The following is a 10,855-nucleotide window of genomic DNA, read 5'->3' as shown; positions in this document are numbered from 1 at the left end:
GCTGTACATGAGATGGAAAAATGTACACATCTGTTTACACTCCTACATACTGCAACATTACAACAACATTACACCTCACATCACATGACTCACGAAGTATGGTCCACTCAAGTCCACTCATGGTCTGCAAGGTCAGCGATGAGTGTGAGGACTCCTGGGTTCCACAGCAAAGACATCCTCCTTTTGCTGTGCTCAACTTTCGTTCCTCTCTCCGGATTTATTGAAAAGAAACAACCTTGAAGGAAAGAAGAAGGATAAATATTACAGGGTCTAATATGTTTTTAAATTTCTTAACAGAAAGATACCACAAGATCCAGCTTCGTGGTGGACACAGAGCTGGACTCTGTGGCAGAGAGGATGACTGTAGCGGGGTTCTTCTGCTAACCTCGTTCTTTTGTTCCAAAAATCCAGGCTAAGTCGGAAAGGTGATGTTTTGGATGTTTATTCTCCCACCTCCCCAGGTGCATATGTACAGTGCCAAATATGTACAAACGAATATGTACAAATACGAAGTACAAAGCGAATTAACCAAAATGTGCTATATACAAGTTCAGAAAACAAAAACCAAAAGAAAGGAAAAACAAACAAGAAAACGGAAAAACGAGTTCTTCATAACTCAGCTCACAAACCACAAATCGATCACTGCTACCTCCTTTGCAACTACCACACACTCTCCTCGATTAGGGCCCAGGCAGCCCCTTTTTAGTGGTAGCCCCTCCACTCGGACTACTACATTTCTAACAACAACATAAACATCTTTTCCCCCATTTGACGCCATTTCATATACAGTGATAATGACAATAATTGTATCAAAAATTATATCCGTATGTTCATGTTAGTCTTCCAAGAAGACTGCCGGGTACTGATAACATCAACTATTAAAAACACCTGTTCTCCGCCTCACATTGGTGTCTAATTACGCGCGTCATCCTCCTATATAATGACGGTGATGCGTACGCCCTGTTTCTCCGCCGGAAGCGGACAGGTAAGCGGTGGCGGCGTATTTCCACACACCCCGTAAGTTATCATCTGTACGTGTATGTATTAGTGCTGTCAAAATTAACGCGTTAATTTTGTCGATTAATTTTAAAGAATTAACGCGTTAAAAAAAATTAACGCATTAACGCGGGTTTTGTTTTACTTCCGTGCCGGCCGCCATTTTGGATGTGGCAAAGTAGAGCTTTGTTTCCCAGATATATTAGTGTGTTTGTGTGAACGGGTGTATAAGAGGCATTAACTTAAAGCCCCTACGGAGACTGCGCACTGCGCGGTCGCCCACATTGCCCACAGCTAAAACCGACCCTGCTTGTATTATTTACAGGCCGATCTGCCACATCCAATATGGCGGACGCGGTAACGTAACGCAGCAACGGACCAACCTGCTCAATGAGGCATCTATGTATATGTCTATGATCTATCCTAACTAAAGGAGAGTCTATGTATATGTCTATGATCTATCCTAACTAAAGGAGAGTCTGTGTCTATATGTCTATGATCTATCCTAACTAAAGGAGAGTCTATGGCGGAAGATGGCTAAGGACGACTTTAGGGGAACATTTCATTTTAAAAGTTGCCCGATGGCTCGTTGGACAAAAACAAGGCAATTTGCACAGTTTGCAAAGCCAAATTTAAATTCCACAGAAGTAACAGGACTTTAACATATCACCTCAAAGCAAACACCCAGTCTACACTAAACTACAGGAGTGTGACACTCGTCAGTATATTTCCTCATTCTGGCTTTTTTTATTTGCACTGTGCATATGTGCACTTAAGCCAATAACATGAATGAATTTAAATATACTTCTCTGTGTTTATTCTACATTAATTTGATCATTTTACATAAATAAATATTCATATAAGCTTCAGTCTCAGAAAAATGCATTTAATTATTGATACATTTATTGATAGATTAATCGCGATTAATCGCGATTAATTACAGAAATTTTTGTGGGATTAATTGAGTTAATTTTTTTAATCGATTGACAGCCCAGTATGTATATATGGAATTATTAGCGCTGCCAAGTGTGCACCCTTGGCTGTGCCTTTTCCTCCGGTGAGGGGCAAGAGGGATGTGTGTTTTGTTATGTTCTGTTTAGCGCGGAGCAGAAGGGAATGGGGAAGTTGTTTTGGTTGTGTTGTGTGTTGTGTGTCTGTGCGCGTGTGTGTGCGTGGCCGCAGTCAGTGACGGCGCTGCTCCGTCACATTGACACTTTACAACGACGTTCACCAGACAGAGGAGTGTGTTCAGTGAACAGGCTTTTGTTCCTATCCTGGCACAAACTGACTGAAGAATCTTCTGTCCCATGACCATAAAAAATATACACTATAACACGCTCAGCGCAGCATAGAAACAATAACACAAAACAGTTGCAGTTTTGTATTGGCCACTGTGTCAATTATTTACATTTATTTGGCACGATTTTATTTCGATTTCATTAGAATCATTATGTGAATGATTTTCTTATCTTGCTGTCAATATAGTAGGTGTATGTTGTGGTGTATGTGTGTGTGTATTATGTATGTATAGTATGTATGTAGGTATGTATGTATGTATGTATCTATAATTACTCCGGAGGAACTCCAGTGTTGACCGCAGTCCCACTGAGTGTATCAGAAGCAATACTGCTAAACATCAGGCGATGGCACAGGGAAGGCAGTGATGTGGTCGTTGACAATCTTCTGATCAATGCGTCAACATGAAGCAGTCAGCAGTGAAGCAAGAGGACCCTGAGATAAACAACATTAACAATAATTTAAAGATCTGTGGCATCTGTGTCACCATTTACACATTGTAAACTGGTTCAGACTACACACACAAAAGGCAGGTGTTGCCGGGCCAGCCTCTATCTCACCTCTTTTGGTCAGCCTGTGACTGTGTCTTCTGCATCGGCACACTGGAGTCTTGTTGGTAGCACAACTCTGAGCATCTTCATTACCTGTTGCACAAAACTATTTTTATGTTGTTCTCCGACATGTGAGAGGAAGGAAGATTTTACACTCAACACACGGGTGCATCCTCTCACAGGGCGCTGGGCCGCCCCGCTACTAATGCTCCTTCAAGTGAACCACCCAAAGCTTTTATCCCCTCACACTGCTGTTCACAAAGTGAAACTCTTGCATTTTAATCTCGTTAAAGTTCTGTCCAGAGTAACTGTTGGCATGCTATTATGATGACAATAGAAGTGCGCTTTTAATGCTGCATAACCAGTACACACCTGCCTTGCAACTACTGCAACACACTTGAACATACACCTCAGTTTCATTGCTATGCAGTTTGCAATGGAGAACAAATGTTAACAGATTTAACTGTTTCCTGACATACGTTACATGAAATAACATCTTAAACGCCACGGTTTGCATACAGCAAAACAACGTTTTTTCCCTCTCTTTTTTTCACCTTAAATTCGCTTTCAATTAACTGAGTGCAATTTAAACTATTAGCTTTTCTGAAATGTTCCTGCAATATTTCCATACCTGAGAAAGAGAGCAGCTCAGATGGACAAGGGTGGATGAGAAGTCTCTCTGTACAAACTCAGGGCTGATTGGCCCGTTCAAATCCGCCGCCTCCAAAGTACCGGCAGATTTCCACTGCGCATGTGCAAGCAGACCAGGTGCAGGGGGCACAACAGTATGCACTTCTCAACTCGTCAGGTTACGTACAGGCAGAAACACCTGAATGTGAATGACGTGACTTTTATTAAACCAATTTAAAAAAAATATTATTATTAGTATTAGTAGTTTTACGGTGTTAAAAGTAGTACACAATTTTTATTACAGCAGGGCAATGTATATTTTCTGGAGAAAACCAGTAAAATTACATTTTCCTAATTACTAGTAATAATATATAATATAATACTCCCAAGATATAACCTGTTTGTGTCCATGTTTTATTTATATCATGTGTCTTTCATCTCCTTTTTTGAATCCATACAAAATCAATACAAACTTTTACAAATCAACTATGGTGATCATTAAACAATATTTAGTTAATACTAGCCCTACCCATGTTGATTAGATAACACAGTGCGTTTTCAGGTGTCAAAATTACATTCTATTACCAGACGTCCAGATGAGGTTCAAATGTGGACGTCATATTAACGTCTAAAAGAGGTCCAATAGTGGAAACGTCGAAATCTTGGATCTTTTTGCATGTTTGATGACGTCTAGAGGTGGTCCTTAACAGACTCCAGATGAGGTTTAAATGTGAACGTCATATTAACGTCTAAAAGAGGTCCAATAATGACGTCTAAATCTTGGATCTATTTTGTACGTCAAATTAACGTCTAGATGTGGTCCTTAACAGACGTCCAGATGAGGTACAAATGTGGACGTCATATTTACGTCTAAAACAGGTCCAATAATGACGTCTAAATCTTGGCTCTATTTTGCATGTTCTGATGACGTCTAGATGTGGTCCTTAACAGACGTCCAGATGAGGTACAAATGTGGATGTCATATTAACATCTAAAAGAGGTCCAATAATGACGTCTAAATCTTGGATCTATTTTGTACGTCAAATTAATGTCTAGATGTGTCCAAATTCGCAACGTCGCTACGACGTCTAAAAAAGGGTCCAATATAACGTCAATACTGACCTATTTTGCACGTCGTAACCGACGTTTAGGTGTGGTCTTCGACGAACCGACCCAATACTGACATGATCTGCACTGTCTCTCCGACGTCCGATGTTTGGGTGGGTTTAGACAGCCTGTGGTCAGGGAACTACATCCGGTTTTTAGACAGTTTGTCAGGACACACAAAGACTACGTCCAGGTTTTAGACAGTCTGTGGGGACGTCACGGAGACTACGTAGAAGTTTTATAAAGTCTGTGGGGACATCACGGAGACTACTTGCCAGATTTCAGACAGTCCTTCAGTCACAAAGACTACGTCCAGGTTTTAGACAGTCTGTGGGGACGTCACGGAGACTACGCGAAGTTTTAGACAGTCTGTGGGGACATTACATAGACTAGTCCAGATTTCAGACAGTCTGCAGTCACAGAGACTACGTCCAGGTTTTAGACAGTCTGTTGTGATGTCACAGAGGCTACGTCGAAGTTTTGGACAGTCTGTGGGGTCGTTAAGAGACTACTTCCAGGTTTTAAACAGTCTCTAGTGATGTCACAGAGACTACGTCCAGGCTTTAGACTGTCTGTCAAGACGTCATGGAGACTATGTTGAGGTTTTAGACAGTCTGTGGGGAGGTCACGGAGACTACTTCCAGGTTTTAGACAGTCTCTGGGGACGTCATGGAGACTACGTCCAAGTTTCAGACAGTCTCTAGGGACATCACAGAGACTATGTCCAGGTTTTAGACTGTCCGTCAAGACGTCATGGAGACTATGTCGAAGTTTTAGACAGTCTGTGGGGAGGTCACGGAGACTAACGTCCAAGTTTTAGACAGTCTGTGGGGACCTACGGAGACTACGTCCAGGTTTTAGACAGTCTGCGGTCACAGAGACAAAGACCAGGTTTTAGACAGTTTGTCAGGATGTCCCAGAGACTAACTACGTCCAGGTTTTTAGACAGTCCTGCGGTCCATAGGGACTACGTCGAAGTTTTAGACAGTCCATGGGGACGTCACAGAGACTACGTCCAGGTTTTAGACAGTCCGCCAAGACGTCATGGAGACTAAGTCGAAAGTTTTTAGACAGTCTGTGGGGAGGTCACGGAGACTACGTCCAAGTTTTAGACAGTCTGTGGGGACCTTACGGAGACTACGTCCAGGTTTTAGACAGTCTGCGGTCACAGAGACTAAGACCAGGTTTTAGACAGTCTGCAGTCACAGAGACTAAGACCAGGTTTTAGACAGTTTGTCAGGATGTTACAGAGACTGCGTCCAGGTTTTAGACAGTTTGTGGGGACGTCACAGAGACTACATCCAGGTTTTAGACAGTCTGCAGTCACAGAGACTATGTCAGGTTTAGACGTCCTGTGGGGACCTCACAGAGACTACATGCAGGTTTTAGAAAAAGTCCGCGGGGACGTCACACAGAGACACGAACAGGTTTTAGACAGTTTTGTCAGGATGTTACAGAGACTGCGTCCAGGTTTGTAGCATTTTTGTGGGGACGTCACAGAGACTACATCCAGGTTTTAGACAGTCTGCAGTCACAGAGACTACGTTGAAGTTTGAGACAGTCCATGGGTACGTCACGGAGACTACGTCGAGGTTTTAGACTGTCTGTTGGGACGTCACAAAGACTAAGTCCAGGTTTTAGACAGTCTTTGGGGACGTCACAGAGACTACGCAGAAGTTTTAGACAGTCTGTGGGGACGTCACAGAGACGACTCAGATTCAGACATCTGCATCACAGAGCTGTCCAGGTTGTAGAAACAGTACGTCTGGGATGTCACAGAGACTACGTCGAAGTTTTAGACAGTCTGTGGGGTCGTTAAGGAGACTACTTCCAGGTTTTAGACAGTTTGTCAGGACGTCACAGAGACTACGTCCAGGTTTTAGACTGTCTGTTGGGACGTCACAAAGACTACGTCCAGGTTTTAGACAGTCTGTGGGGACGTCACGGAGACTACGTAGAAGTTTTAGAAAGTCTGTGGGGACTCACACGGAGATACTATTCCAGATATTCAGACAGATCCGTCATCACAAAGAGCTTACGGTCCGGAGTTTTTAGACTCTGTGGGGGATTCCGGAGACAACGCAGAAGTTTATAGACAAGTCTGTGGGGACATTACATAACATAACCGCTCGAGCAGTTTCGACAGTCCTGGCAGTCCAGAGTCTACGTCCAGTTTGTAGACAGTCGTTTTGTATATTCACAGTGACTACGTCGAAGTTTTAGACCAGTGTTTCTCATCCTGGTCCTCGGGGGGCCGCTGCCCTGCATGTTTTAGATGTATCCTGCTCCACCCACCGATTCAATAGACAGCTCGTCATCAAGCTGCTTCAGTGGCTAGATAAACGAGCCACTCAGTTTAATCAGGTGTTGGTGTGAGCGAACATCTAAAACATGCAGGGCGATCGGCCCCCGTAGACCAGGATTGAGAAACAACTGTTTTAGACAGTCTGTGGGGGTCCTTAAGATACTACTTCCGAGGTTTTAAACAGTCTCTAGTGATGTCCACAGAGACTAGTCCCGAGGTTTTAGACTGGTCTGTCAAGACGTCATGGAGACTATGTGAAGTTTTAGCAGTCTGTTGGGAGTCGAGGGGAGACTAGTCCAGCGTTTAGACAGGTTTGTGGTGACGTCACATAGACTACTGTCCAGGGTTTTTAGACAGTCTCTGGGGACGTCCATGGATACGAAGTCCAAGTTATCAGACAGACTTTCTCCTACGGACATCACACAACACGTATGTCACAAGGTTTTTTAGACTTCCTCAAGACGTATGGAGGACTAATGTCGAAGTTGTAGACAGTCGTGGTGGAAGGTCAACGGAGACTATCGTCCAGGTTTTAGAACGTTTGTGGGGACCGTCACCAGAGACTACGTTGTCCAGGTTTTAGTACAGTCATCTGGGACGTCATGGATACTCACATCATGTTCATAGCAGTGCCTAGGGACATCAACAGGACAATGTGCCAGGTTTAGACAAGTTTTGTCAGATGTCCAGAGATACGTCCAGGTTGGTAGACAGTGCTGCGTCCATAGGGACTACGCGAAGTTTTAGACAGTCCCATGGGAAACGGTCCACACGAGCACTATAAACGTCCAGGTTTAAGAACTGTCCATCACGAAAGCGTCTGTGAGACTAAGTGTGAACGGTTTATAGACAGTCTGGGGGAGGTACAGGAACTTTTTACAGTCCAAGTTTTTAGACAGTCATGTGGGGACCTTACGGAGACTACGTCCAGGTTTTAGACAGTCTGACTGCGGTGTACAGAAGACGAAGACCAGGTTTAGACAGTCCTGGTGAGGCCTCACAGAGACGAATGCAGTTTTAGGACAGTCCGCGGGGACGTCACAAAGAACGACCGCGGAAAGTTTTAGGACATATGTGGGGACACGTCTGGGGAGCTAGGCTTTCAAGGTTTTAGACAATCTTTTGGGGACATCAACGACACTACGTCCAGGTTTTAGACACTCTGGGGGGCGGCACTGAGACATGTAGAAGTTTTAGACAGTCCCGTGGGGGACGGCACAGAGACTACATCCAGTTTGAGACAGTCCCGCGGTCACAGAGACTACGTCGAATTTTTAGACAGTCCATGGGGACGTCACAGAGACTCGTCCAGGTTTCAGACAAGTTTGTGGGGACGTCACAGAGACGACATCCAGGTTTTAGACAGTCGGTGGGACGTCACGGAGACGACGTCCAGGTTTTTAGACGGTTGTGGAGACGTCATGGAAGACTACGTCCAGGTTTGTTAGACAGGTCGGGGGAGGTCATGGAGACTACGTCCAGGTTTTAGAAAAAAGCAGTCTGAGTCACAGAGACTATGTCCCAAAATTTTAAGACAGTCTGTGGGGACTTCACAAGACTAACTATAGTCCAGGTTTTTAGACAGTCGCGGTCACAGAGACTAACGTTCGAAGTTTTAGACAGTCCCTTGTGGGGGTCGTTAAGGAGACTACTGCAAAGAAAAAAAAAAAAGGAAAAAAAATCCAGGTGTTAGACAGGTTGGGGGACGGCAGGGAACTAACGTCCAGATTTTAGACAGTCCGTGGGGATGTCAGGAGACTATGTCCAGGTTTTGAAGTCTGCGGGACGTCACACAGGACTACGTCAGGTGGTGACAGTCTGTGCGGTCACAGAGACTACGTCGAGTTTTAGACAGTCCTGGGGGGACGTCAAAGAGACTACATCCAGGTTTTAGACAGTCTGTGTGGAACGTCACGGAGACTACGTCCAGGGTTTTAGACAGGGTGTGGGGACGTCATGTGAGACTACGTCCAGGTTTTTAGACAGTCTGCATTGACGTCACAGAGAACTATGTCCAGGTTTAGAGACAGTTTGTCAGGATTCACAGAGGACTACGTCCAGGTTTTAGACAGTCGTCCCCCTTTCGGGACGTCCGGAGACTACGTAGAAGTTTTTAGAACAGTCCTGTGGGGGACGTCACAGAGACCTACATCCAGATTTTAGACAGTCCCTGGGGATGTCACAGAGACTTTGTCCAGGGTTTTAGACAGTCGCAAGTACGTCACAGAGACTATGTCCAGGTTTTAGACTAATCTGTGGGGTGTCACAGAGACTACATCCAGGTTGTAGACAGTCGTGGGGACGTCACGGAGACTACGTCCAGGTTTTAGACAGGTGTGGAGACGTCATGGACTGACGTCCAGGTTTTAGACAGGTCGTGGGGACGTCATGGAACGACGTCCAGGTTTTAGACAGTCTGCGTCACAGAACTATGTTCAAAAGTTTAAGACAGTCTGTGGGGACGTTACAGAGACTACAGGCAGTTTTTTGACAGTCCCACGGGAACGGCACACAACAGACTACGAAAGGTTTTTAGACAGTCGGGGGGGACGTCATGGGAGACCTACGTCCCAGGTTTTAGAAAGTCTGTTGTGTTGGATGTCACAGAGACTACGTCCAGGTTTTAGACAGTCTGCGGTCACAGAGACTACGTTGAAGTTTTGGGGGGGGGGGGGAAAAGACATAGTCCCATGGGTACGTCACAGAGACTACGTCGAGGTTTTTAGACTGTCTGTTGGAACGTCCACAAAAACTAAGTCCAGGTTTTAGACCAGTCGTTGGGGACGTCACAGAGACCTACGCAGAAGTTTTTAGACAGTATGGGGGACGTCACAGAGACTACATCCAGATTTCAGACAGGTCCTGCAAGTCCACGAGACTACGTCCAAGGTTTTAGACAGTCTGTTGGGATGTCCACAGAGACGACGTCGAAGTTTTTAGACAGTCTGTTGGGGTCGTTTAAAGGAGACTACTTCCAGTTTTAGACAGTTTGTTCAGGCGTCCCACGAGACTACGTCCAGGTTTTTAGACTGTCTGTTGGGACGTAACAAGACTAAGTCCAGGTTTTAGACAGTCCCCCCCCCCCCCTGTGGGGACGTCACGGAGACTACGTAGAAGTTTAGAAAGTCTGTGGGGAACATCACGGAGACTACTTCCAGATTTCCAGACAGTCTGTCAGTCACAAGACTACGTCCGGTTTTAAGACAGTCGGTGGGGACGTCACGGAAGACTACGCAAAGTTTTTAGAACAGTCCTGTGGGGACAATTACATAGACTACGTCCAGATTTCAGACAGTCCTGCAGTCACAGAGACTAACTCCGAGGTTTTAGAACAGTCACTGTTTTGTGGAGGTCACAGAGACTACGTCGAAGTTTTTAGCAGTCTGTGGTCGTTAAGAGACGACTCCAGGTTTTAAACATCTCGATGGATGTCACAGAGACTATGTCCAAGGTTTTAGAATGTACGGCAAGACGGCATGGAGACGATGTGGGAGTTTTAGACAGTCTGTGGGGAGGTCAGGGAACTACGTCCAGGTTTTTAGACAGTTTGTGGGACGTCACAGAGACTACTTTTCCCAGGTTTTAGACAGTCCACGGGGACGTCACATGATACGAACAGTTTTTAGACATCTGTGGGACGTCATGGAGACTAACGTCCGGTTTTTAGAAAGTCTGTGTGGGGATGTCACAGAGACCTAACGTCCAGGGTTTTAACAGTCTGTGGCGGTCACAAGACTACGTTGAAGTTTTTAGACAAGTCTGTTGGGATGTCACAGAGACTACGTCGAAGTTTTAGACAGTCTGTGGGGGGTCGTGTAAGGAGACTACGTTCCAGGTTTTAGACAGTTTGGCAGGAACGTCACAGAGACTAGTCCAGGGTTTAGAAACTGCCTGTTGGGACGTCCAAAGAACTATACGTCCAGGTTTTAGACAAGTCTGTGGGGACGTCACGGAGACTACGTAGAATTTT

This window comes from Larimichthys crocea, chromosome XXI (assembly GCF_000972845.2).
Source record: "Larimichthys crocea isolate SSNF chromosome XXI, L_crocea_2.0, whole genome shotgun sequence".
NCBI lineage: Eukaryota > Metazoa > Chordata > Actinopteri > Sciaenidae > Larimichthys > Larimichthys crocea.
The sequence above is the reverse complement of the archived record's forward strand: the minus strand, read 5'-3'. Positions refer to the sequence as shown.